Source organism: Tachyglossus aculeatus, chromosome 22 (assembly GCF_015852505.1).
Source record: "Tachyglossus aculeatus isolate mTacAcu1 chromosome 22, mTacAcu1.pri, whole genome shotgun sequence".
NCBI classification, from domain to species: domain Eukaryota; kingdom Metazoa; phylum Chordata; class Mammalia; order Monotremata; family Tachyglossidae; genus Tachyglossus; species Tachyglossus aculeatus.
Genome location: NC_052087.1, coordinates 49932923 through 49944850, shown reverse-complemented (window position 1 = coordinate 49944850; position 11928 = coordinate 49932923). Strand labels below are relative to the sequence as shown.

Sequence of the window (11928 nt, the reverse complement as noted above, 5' to 3'; positions counted from 1 at the left end):
GTGCACAGGAGCTAATCGGGTTGAACACAGCGTCTGCCCTACATGGGGCTCACAGTCTCAATCCCCATTTTACAGATGGGGGAACTGAGGCCTAGAGGATTCATTCATTCAATCGTATTGATTGAGCACTTACTGTGTGCAGAGCACTGTAATAAGCGCTTGGGAAGTCGGCAGCATATAGAGAAAATCCCTGCCCACAATGGGCTCACAGTCTAGAAGGGCGAGACAGACAAAAAAACACAACATGTAGACAGATGTCAATACCATCAGAATAAATAGAATTATAGCTATATACACATTAATAAAATGGTAATAATAATAATGGCTTTTATTGAGCACTTACTATGTGCAAAGCGCTGGGGAGGTTACAAGGTGATCAGGTTGTCCCACGGGGGGCTCACAGTCTTCATCCCCATTTTCCAGATGAGGGAACTGAGGCCCAGAGAAGTTAAGTGACTGTCCCAAAGTCACACAGCTGACAGTTGGTGGAGTTGGGATTTGAACCCATGACCTCTGACTCCAAAGCCCAGGCTCTTTCCACTGAGCCACGCTGCTTCTCTTATGATGTGATGAGGATGATGATGATGGGGTTTGTTAAGCGCTTACAGCGTGGCTCAATGGAAAGAGCACGGGCTTTGGTGTCAGAGGTTATGGGTTCAAATCCTGCCTGCCAATTGTCAGCTGTGTGACTTTGGGCAAGTCACTTCACTTCTCTGGGCCTCAGTTCCCTCGTCTGTATAATGGGGATTAAAACTCTGAGCCCCCTGTGGGACAACCTGTTAACCTTGTAACCTCCCCAGTGCTTAGAACAGAGCTTTGCACATAGTAAGCGCTTAACAAATACCATCATCATCATTATTATTATTTAGAGACAATCCCTGCCCACAACGGGCTCACAAAAACACAACATGTAGACAAAAGTCAATACCATCAGAATAAATAGAATTATAGCTATATACACATTAATAAAATGATGTGATGAGGATGATGATGATGGGGTTTGTTAAGCACTTACAGCGTGGCTCAGTGGAAAGAGCCTGGGCTTTGGTGTCAGAGGTTATGGGTTCAAATCCTGCCTGCCAATTGTCAGCTGTGTGACTTCAGGCAAGTCACTTCACTTCTCTGGGCCTCAGTTCCCTCATCTGTATAATGGGGATTAAAACTGTGAGCCTCCTGTGGGACAACCTGTTAACCTTGTAACCTCCCCAGCGCTTAGAACCGTGCTTTGCACATAGTAAGCGCTTAACAAATACCATCATCATTATTATTATTATTTAGAGACAATCCCTGCCACAACGGGCTCACAAAAACACAACATGTAGACAAAAGTCAATACCATCAGAATAAATAGAATTATAGCTATATACACATTAATAAAATGATGTGATGAGGATGATGATGATGGGATTTGTTAAGCGCTTACTATGTGCCAAGCACCGTTCTAAGCGCTGGGGAAGATACAAGGTCACCAGGTTGCCCCACGTGGGGATCACAGTCTTCATCCCCATTTTACAGAGGAGTGAAGTGACTTGCCCAAGGTCACACAGCAGGCAAGAGGTGGGATTAGAACCCATGGTATCCACTACGAAGGAGGGATTGCCAAAAGGGGCGGGGGAAGCAATTAGTCCAGTACTCTGCATGCAATAAACGCTCAATAAATATGATTAAATGAATGAATGAATGAATGAGCAGGAGGGAGGGGAGCCTAGTGGTTAGCGCCCCCTCTGCAAGGGAGAAGGACACATTGCACGTTTAGGGTACCCCCAAATCCTCCCTTCCCCCACCGTCTAAATATAATAATAATAATAATGATGGCATTTGTTAAGCGCTTACTATGAGCAAAGCACTGTTCTAAGCTCTGGTCATAATAATAATAATAATGGCATTTATTAAGCGCTTACTATGTGCAAAGCACTGTTCTAAGCGCTGGGGAGGTTACAAGGTGATCAGGTTGTCCCACGGGGGGCTCCCGGTCTTCACCCCCATTTTACAGATGAGGGAACTGAGGCCCAGAGAAGTGAAGTGACTTGCCCAAAGTCACCCAGCTGACAAGTGGCGGAGCTGGGATTTGAACCCATGACCTCTGACTCCAAAGCCCGGGCTGTTTTCATTGAGCCACGCTGCTTCTCTATTATTCTATTTATATTAATTATTATATTAAATTATGTGTATATATCTATAATTCTATTTGTTTATAATGATGCTACTGAGGCCTGTTAACTTGTTTTGATGCCTGTCTCCCCTCTACTAGACTGTGAGCCCGTTGTGGGCAGGGATTGTCTCTCTGTTGCTGAATTGTACTTTCCAAGTGCTTAGTACAGTACCGTGCACACAGTAAGCGCTCAATAAATAAGATTGAATGAATGAAGGATTTCCATTTATTTATATCGATGCCATTGATGCCTGTTTACTTGCTTTGTTTTAAAGTCTGTCTCCCCCCTTCTGGACTGTGAGTCTATTGTTGGGTAGGGATTGTTTCTCTTTGTTGCTGAATTGTACTTTCCAAGCGCTTAGTACAGCGCTCTGCACACAGTCAGCGCTCAATAAATACGATTGAATGAAGGATTTATATTTATTTATATTGATGCTATTGATGCCTGTTTACTTGTTTTATTTGGTTTTGATGTCTGTCTCCCCCCTTCTAGACTGTGAGCCCGTTGTGGGCAGGGATTGTTTCTCTTTGTTGCTGAATTGCACTTCCCAAGCGCTTAGTCCAGTGCTCTGCACACAGTAAGCGCTCAATAAATACGACCTAATGAAGGATTTCTATTTATTTATATTGATGCTATTGATGCCTGTCTACTTGTCTTGATGTCTGTCTCCCCCCTTCTAGACTGTGAGCCCGTTGTGGGCAGGGATTGTCTCTCTCTCTTGCTGTATTGAACTTTCCAAGCGCTTAGTCCAGTGCTCTGCACACAGTAAGTGCTCAATAAATACAATTGAATGATTTTTATATTGCTATTGATGCCTGTCTACTTGCTTTGATGTGTGTCTCCCCCCTTCTAGACTGTGAGCCCGTTGTGGGCAGGGATTGTCTCTCTCTGTTACTGTATTGAACTTTCCAAGCGCTTAGTCCGGTGCCCTGCACACAGTAAGCACTCAATAAATACAACTCAGCGTGGCTCAGTGGAAAGAGCCCGGGCTTTGGAGTCAGAAGCCATGGGTTCAAATCCCGACTGCCCGTTGTCAGCTGGGTGACTTTGGGCAAGTCACTTCACTTCTCTGGGCCTCAGTTCCCTCATCTGGAAAATGGGGATGAAGACTGTGAGCCCCACGTGGGACAACCTGATCACCTTGTAACCTTCCCAGCGCTTAGAACAGTGCTTTGCACATAGTAAGCACTTAATAAATGCCATCATTGTTATGATGATTATTATTATTATTGTTTGGGCAAGTCACTTAACTTCTCTGGGCCTCAGTGACCTCATCTGTAACATGGGGATGAAGACTGTGAGCCCCACGGGGGACAACCTGATCACCTTGTAACCTCCCCAGCGCTTAGAACAGTGCTTTCCACATAGTAAGCACTTAATAAATGCCGTCATTGTTATGATGATTATTATTATTATTGTTTGGGCAAGTCACTTAACTTCTCTGGGCCTCATCTGTAACATGGGGATGAAGACTGTGAGCCCCCCGTGGGACAACCTGATCACCTTGTAACCTCCCCAGCGCTTAGAACAGTGCTTTCCACATAGTTAGCACTTAATAAATGCCATCATTGTTATGATGATGATTATTATTATTGTTTGGGCAAGTCACTTAACTTCTCTGGGCCTCAGTGACCTCATCTGTAACATGGGGATGAAGACTGTGAGCCCCACGTGGGACAACCTGATCACCTTGTAACCTCCCCAGCGCTTAGAACAGTGCTTTGCACATAGTAAGCACTTAATAAATGCCATCATTGTTATGATTATTATTATTATTATTGTTTGGGCAAGTCACTTAACTTCCCTGGACCTCAGTGACCTCATCTGTAAAATGGGGATGAAGACTGTGAGCCCCACATGGGACAACCCGATCACCTTGTAACCTCCCCAGCGCTTAGAACAGTGCTTTGCACATAGTAAGCACTTAATAAATGCCATCATTGTTATGATTATTATTATTATTATTGTTTGGGCAAGTCACTTAACTTCTCTGGGCCTCAGTTCCCTCATCTGGAAAATGGGGATGAAGACTGTGAGCCCCCCGTGGGACAACCTGATCACCTTGTAACCTCCCCAGCGCTTAGAACAGTGCTTTGCACATAGTAAGCACTTAATAAATGCCATCATTGTTATTATTATTATTATTATTATTATTGTTTGGGCAAGTCACTTAACTTCCCTGGACCTCAGTGACCTCATCTGTAAAATGGGGATGAAGACTGTGAGCCCCACATGGGACAACCCGATCACCTTGTAACCTCCCCAGCGCTTAGAACAGTGCTTTGCACATAGTAAGCACTTAATAAATGCCATCATTGTTATGATGATTATTATTATTATTGTTTGGGCAAGTCACTTAACTTCTCTGGGCCTCAGTTCCCTCATCTGGAAAATGGGGATGAAGACTGTGAGCCCCCCGTGGGACAACCTGATCACCTTGTAACCTCCCCAGCGCTTAGAACAGTGCTTTGCACATAGTAAGCACTTAATAAATGCCATCATTGTTATGATTATTATTATTATTATTGTTTGGGCAAGTCACAACTTCTCTGGGCCTCAGTGACCTCATCTGTAAAATGGGGATGAAGACTGTGAGCCCCACGGGGGACAACCTGATCACCTTGTATCCCCCCCAGTGCTTAGAACAGTGCTTTGCACATAGTAAGCGCTTAATAAATGCTATTATTATTATTATTATTATTATTATTATTATTATTATTATTATTATTAACTGGATGCAGGCAGGCAGGGTTTGTAGGCCTCGGGCAGAGAGGAAGAGCAGAGGGTGGAGAGAGGAGGCAGCCCCAGGAGGAGGGACGAGGTGGCCGAGTGGTTAAGGCGATGGACTGCTAATCCATTGTGCTCTGCACGCGTGGGTTCGAATCCCATCCTCGTCGCATCTCTTTTAGCAGGGCCAGGGGTTAAAATAATCATAAAAAAAGCTCCACATTTTCTCCTGACCGCCAGCAGGAAATGGAAAGTGATTCCTTCCGTCCCTGCTGCTCGTGCAAACAATACTGGGGATTTGGGCAACCCTGAGTGCCTTGCCTGCTGTGTGACCTTGGGCAGGTCGGTTTACTGCTCTGTGACTCAGATACCTCCTCTGTAAAAAGAGGATTAAGGCCCACGTGGGACACCCTGATTACTTTTTACTAGTCCCTTTTACTTAGAACAGTGCTTGGCACATAGTAAGCGCTTAACAAATGCTATTATTATTATTGTTACTAATAATAATGATATTGGATTACTTTTTACTAGTACCTTTTACTTAGAACAGTGCTTGGCACATAGTAAGCGCTTAACAAATGCTATTATTATTCTTGTTACTAATAATAATGATATTGGGCAAGTCACTTCATTTCTCTGTGCCTCAGTTCCCTCATCTGGAAAATGGGGGTGAAGACTGTGAGCCCCATGTGGGACAACCTGATTACCTTGTATCCCCACAGTGCTTGGCACATAGTAAGCGCTTAACAAATATCATTATTATTATTAACAGTAATAAGAATAGCATTTATTATTATTATTATTAACAATAATAATAGCATTTGTTATTATTATTATTAACAGTAATAATAATAGCATTTGTTAAGCGCTTACTATGTGCCAAGCACTGTGGGGATACAAGGTAATCAGGTTGTCCCAGCTCACAGTCTTCACTCCCATTTTCCAGATGAGGGAACTGAGGCACAGAGAAATGAAGTGACTTGCCCAAAGTCACCCAGCTGACAAGTGGCGGAGCCGGGATTAGAACCCATGACCTCTGACTCCCAAGCCCGTGCTCTTTCCTCTGAGCCACACTGCTTCTCTGGGCCTCAGTTACCTCATCTGTAAAATGGGGATTAAGACTGTGAGCCCCACGTGGGACATCCTGATCACCTTGTATCCCCCAGCGCTTAGAACAGTGCTTTGCACATAGTAAGTGCTTAATAAATACCATTATTATTATTATTATTATTATTCCTCAGTGCTTAGAACAGTGCTTGGCACATAGGAAACGCTTAACAAATATTATTATTATAATAAATATTATTATTATTATTACTATTAAGCACTGAGAGCACAATGCAATGCAGTCGGTAGGCACCTTTCCTAACCACAAAGAGTTCACAGCCCTTCAAAGCCCTACTGAGAGCTCACCTCCTCCAGGAGGCCTTCCCAGACTGAGCCCCCTTTTTCCTCTCCCCCTCCCCATTCCTCTCCACCCTACCTCCTTCCCCTCCCCACAGCACCTGTATATATGTTTGTCCAGATTTATTACTCTATTTATTTGACTTGTACATATTTACTATTCTATTTATTTTGTTAATGAGGTGCTTCTAGCTTTACTTCTATTTATTCTGATGACTTGACACCTGTTCACATGTTTTGTTTTGCGTCTGTCTCCCCCTTCTAGACTGTGAGCCCGTTGTTGGGTAGGGACCGTCTCTAGATGTTGCCAACTTGTACTTTCCAAGCGCTTAGTACAGTGCTCTGCACACAGTAAGCGCTCAATAAATACGATTGAATGAATGAATGAATGGAGGGGGAGACAGACATTAAAATATATTATTCATTCAATCGTATTTATTGAGTGCTTACTGTGTGCAGAGCACTGTACTAAGCATTTGGGAGCGGGCAATACAACAGTAAACAGACACATTCCCTGCCCACAATGATATGGATGCCTATTATTGTGATTATATTATTTTGGTAATATAATACAAAAATACACATTGTTGTATACATTGTATTACAGTACCTGGTTCACAGTAGGTACTTAAATACCATACTCCAAAAAAACTCCTGAAGGTGAGCTAGCCAGATGCAGTCACCTTATACTGGGTTGTTTTTATTTATTTGCTTTTTATGGTACTTGTTAGGCGCTTTCTATGTGTGAAGCATTGTTTTAAGTGCTAGGGTAGACACGAGTTAATCAGGCCGTATACCTCATAATCTAAGAAGAAGGGAACACTGGTACTGAATAATAATAATAATAATGTTGGCATTTGTTAAGCGCTTACTATGTGCATAGCACTGTTCTAAGCGCTGAATCCCAATTTTGCAGCTGAGGAAACTTGAGGCACAGAAAATCAAAGTGGCCATCTCCCACCCTATGGCCCTCCCGTCCATTTTGTGTAATTCTTCATAATAATAATACCTGTTAAGCGTTTATGATGTGCCGAGTACTGTTCTAAGCGCTAGGTTAGACACAATTTAATCAGGCCAGATTCAGTCCCTGTCCCACATGAGGCTCACAGTCTTAATCCCCATTTTACAGATGAGGTAACTGAGGCCCAGAGAAGTGAAGTGACTTGCCCAGGGTCACAGAGTAGACTGGGCGCTCTAATTCTGAGAGTGGAGCTGGGGGTAGAGTTATCATCTTTTCCTTTTCCCTTGAACCCAGAATTAAAGACTGCAGTGGGCTGGCTCACCTGTGTCATAAAAAGATAATAATATTGCTATTATTTCCTCCCCCTACAAAAGTCCTGAGCGTAAGAGATGGGAGATTCTTTTGTTTCAAGGTCTTGTCTACTGTGTGATCTTGGGCAAGTCACTTAACCTCTCTGGGCCTCAGTTACCTCATCTGTAAAATGGGGATTAATATTGTGACCTGATATTAATCACAATATTATTAATCTGATAACCTGATAAGCGTGAGTCTCCCCAGCACTTAGTACAGTGCCTGGCACATAGTAAGTAACAGGGTTATTGCCCGGTAGGGTGATTGTGAAGCTGGATGCCCTAGTGAATAAAACAAAAGCCTGGGAGTTAGACTGTCATACGTTCTAATCCTGACTATGCCACTTGTCAGCTGTGAGACCTTGAGCAAGTCACTTAACTTCTCTGGGCCTCGCTTTCCTCAGCTGTAAAATGGGGATTATTATTATGCGGGACAGGGACTGTGTACAACCCGATTTGCTTGTATCCACTCCAGCGCTTGGCACGTAGCATGGCTCAGTGGAAAGAGGACGGGCTTGGGAGTCAGAGGTCATGGGTTCGAATCCCGGCTCCACCACTTGTCAGCTGTGTGACCTTGGACAAGCCACTTAACTTCTCTGGGCCTCAATTCCCTCATCTGGAAAATGGGGATTAAGACTGTGAGCCCCACGTGGGACAACCTGATTACTTTGTATCCCCCAAGCACTTAGAACAGTGCTTTGCACATCGTAAGTGCTTAACAAATACCATTATTATTATTATAGAAAGCGCTTAGCAAACACCACAATTATTATTATGTTTCTACCCCAGCATTTAGTACTTAGTGAGCACAAAGCCTTATTGAAAAGACATCTCCTCCAGGAGGCCTTCCCTGCCTAAGCCTCCCTGCCTTCCTCTTCTCTCACTCCCTTCTGCGTCCCCCTGATTTGCCTCTTTTATTCTTCCCCCGTTCCGGCCCCACAGCATTTCTGCCCATATCTGTCATTTACTTATTTCTATTAATGTCTGTCTCCCCGCCTCTAGACTGTAAGCTCATTGTGGGCAGGGAATGTGTCTGTTTACTGTTGTCTTGTATTCTCCCAAGCGCTTAGTACCATGCTCTGCACACGGTAAGCGCTCGATAAATACAACTGAATGAATGAACTCAACTGATACCATAATTATGTAATAATAATAATAATGATGAGGCATTTATTAAGCGCTTACTATGTGCAAAGCACTGGGGGAGGTATGAGGCAATCAGGTTGTCCCACAGGGGGCTCACAGTCTTAATCACCATTTTACAGATGAGGGAACTGAGGCACAGAAAAGTTGGGTGACTTGCCCAAAGTCACACAGCTGGCAAGTGGCGGAGTCAGGATTTGAACCCATGCCCTCTGACTCCAAAGCCCAGGCTCTTTCCACTGAGCCACTGTGGGATTCAGGGATCCTTAAAGGTGGTCTGGTTCCCCTTCTCCCCACCACTATTAATAATAATGGCATTTATTAAGCGCTTACTATGTGCAAAGCACTGTTCTAAGCGCTGGGGAGGTTACAAGGTGATCAGGTTGTCCCACATGGGGCTCACAGTCTTAATCCCCATTTTTGCAGATGAGGTAACTGAGGCCCAGAGAAGCTAAGTGACTTGCCCAAAGTCACACAGCTGACAAGTGGCGGAGCCGGGATTTGAACCCATGACCTCTGACTCCAAAGCCCGGGCTCTTTCCACTGAGCCACGCTGCTTCTCTATTGCAGCACTAGAGCTAGCATTGCCCCCACTGAACCCCCTACAAATTGTGTGACCCTAAGCAAGTCACTTCACTTCTCTGTGCCTCAGTTACCTCATCTGCAAAATAGGGATTGAGAATGTGAGCCCTATGTGGGACAGTAACTGTGTCCAGCTTGATTTGCTAGTCCTTAGAGCCTGGGGCAGCCTGGAAACCCTCCTTATCGCTCCTGGGAAAGGAGGGAAGAGGGCTGCAGGGGCCACTACGAGGAACACATCATCGCAGATGCTGCCTCCCTTCAAGGTTTGGCCCAGATAATAATAATAATAATAATAATGATGGCATTTATTAAGCACTTACTATGTGCAAAGCACTGTTCTAAGCGCTGGAGAGATTACAAGGTGATCAGGTTGTCCCATGGGGGGCTCACAGTCCTAATCCCCCTTTTACAGATGAGGTAACTGAGGCACAGAGAAGTTAAGTGACTTGCCCAAAGTCACACAGCTGACAATTGGCAGAGCTGGGATTTGAACCCATGACCTCTGACTCCAAAGCCCAAGCTCTTCCCACTGAGCCATGCTGCTTCTCTAAGCGCTTAGTACTTAGTACTAGCGCTTGGGAGAATACAACACAGTAAATAGACGCAATTCTTGCCCATAATAGTAATAATAATGATAATTGTGGTATTTGTTAAGCGTTTTCTATGTGTTGAGCACTGTTCTAAGCCCTGGGGTAAATACAAGGTAATGAGGTTGTCTCATGTGGGGCTCACAGTCTTAATCTCCGTTTTACAGATGAGGGAACTGAGGCACAGGGAAGTGAAGTGGCTTGCCCAAGGTCACACAGCAGATCATCATCAATCACCCCCATCAATCGTATTTATTGAGCGCTTACTATGTGCAGAGCACTGTACTAAGCGCTTGGGAAGTACAAATTGGCAACGTATAGAGACAGTCCCTACCCAACGGTGGGCTCACAGTCTAAAAGGGGGAGACAGAGAACTAAATCAAACATACTAACAAAATAAAATCAATAGAATAGATATGTACAAGTAAAATCAATCAATCAATAAATAGAGTAATAAATATGTACAAACATATATACATATGAGTGGCAAGCGCTTAGTTCCCGGATCCCCGAGGAACCCCGTCTCCTGGCAGCCTCGCCATCCTTGCTCCCCGCCATCCGAACCCACATCCCATGTAAGGCCCTCCTCCAGCCTCCACTTCCCGGTCTGGCCTTCCTCTTCCCGAGGACTCCTTCCCTCCTCATCATGGAAACAGAGCTAGAGAAATCAGAAGGGCCCTGTCGGGGGACGGAGGGCCCAAGCAGACCCCATCGGAGTTCAGGAGGTCCCTATAGGGAGTTGGGGTCTGTATATATTCAAGCGCTTAGTACAGTGCTCTGCACACTGTAAGCGCTCAATAAATACGATTGAATGAATGTATCTGTAATTTATTTATCTATTTATTTATATGAATATCTATCTCCTCCTCTAGACTGTGAGCTTGTTGTGGGCAGGAATTTGTTTGTTGTTATATTGTACTCTGTCAAGCACTTTTTTTTTGGCATTTGTTCAGTGCTTACTATGTGCCAAGCACTGTTCTAAGCACTTAGTATAGGGCTTTGCACACAGTAGGCGCTCAGTAAATGCGATTGAATTGAATTGAATCGAAGGGTCAGGAAGACTCAAGCTGGCCCTGTTGGGGTTTCAGGAGGGCTCAAGCAGCCCCCATCGGGGTTTAGGGGGTCCCAGGCCGGCCCCATTGGGGGTCAGGAGGGCTCAAGCCGGCCCCTTTAGGGACCGGGAGGCCCAGGATGACCCCATAGGGGGTCAGGAGGACCCGGACCAGCCCCATAGGGGTCAGAGGGGCCCAGGCTGGCCCCATCTGGGGTCAAGAGAACCCAAGCGCTTAGTACAGTGCTCCGCACATAGTAAGCATTCAATAAATACGATTGATGATGAAGGGAAAGGAAGAGTCAGACCCAGGCTAAAATCCATCTGTTTATTTCCACTCTAAGGAGCCAATCCCCTCCAGGAGGGGCAGTTGCCTGGGGCCCCAGGGCAGCCACAGGACCCGGGGAAGGGAGGGAGGGTACAGTTTGGGGAAGCCGAACAGAGGAGTGGGCTGACCAAACAGGAGTCTCTGGCACACAACTCCCTCACCCTGCCCGACATGGGGCTCACAGTGAAAGTAGGAGGGGGAACAGGTATCGAATCCCCATTTTTCAGATGAGGAAACTGAGGCATAGACAGGTCAAGTGACTTGGCCAAGGTCACACAGCCGACAGAGCCGGGATTAGAACCCAGGACCACATTCTTTCTACTAGACGGTGCTGCTCTATTTCTGGCTCTCGTCTCTTCGCCGACGCCAGGGTTCCTGCCAGGTGAGGGGTGGAAGGGGCTGTGGTTCTCCAAGGCCCAGGCTCGGGGGTGGTCCCAGGACCCGCTTTCCCTCCCTCCAGTGACTAATATGGTTTCCTCTTTGCAGCAGTGAACGGGGGGGACAAGAAAATCAGCTCTCTCCTCCCCAAAGTAGGGTGCTCTGCCTTCCTCGTTCCCAATTCACTCCCTCCACCTCATCCAACCCAGGCAGGAAACTGGCACAGACCTAGAGCTGACGGGACCTCAGTAGGGTCAACTGGTC

At 45.4% G+C, this 11928-nt stretch overlaps 1 non-coding gene across 1 annotated transcript; it reads left to right on the top strand.

Moving 5' to 3' along the window:
• The first annotated feature begins 4968 nt into the window (after positions 1-4968).
• TRNAS-GCU lies at positions 4969-5050 on the top strand. The gene has a single exon. It is a non-coding gene; the product is annotated as a tRNA-Ser (tRNA).
• The last annotated feature ends 6878 nt before the right edge of the window (positions 5051-11928 follow it).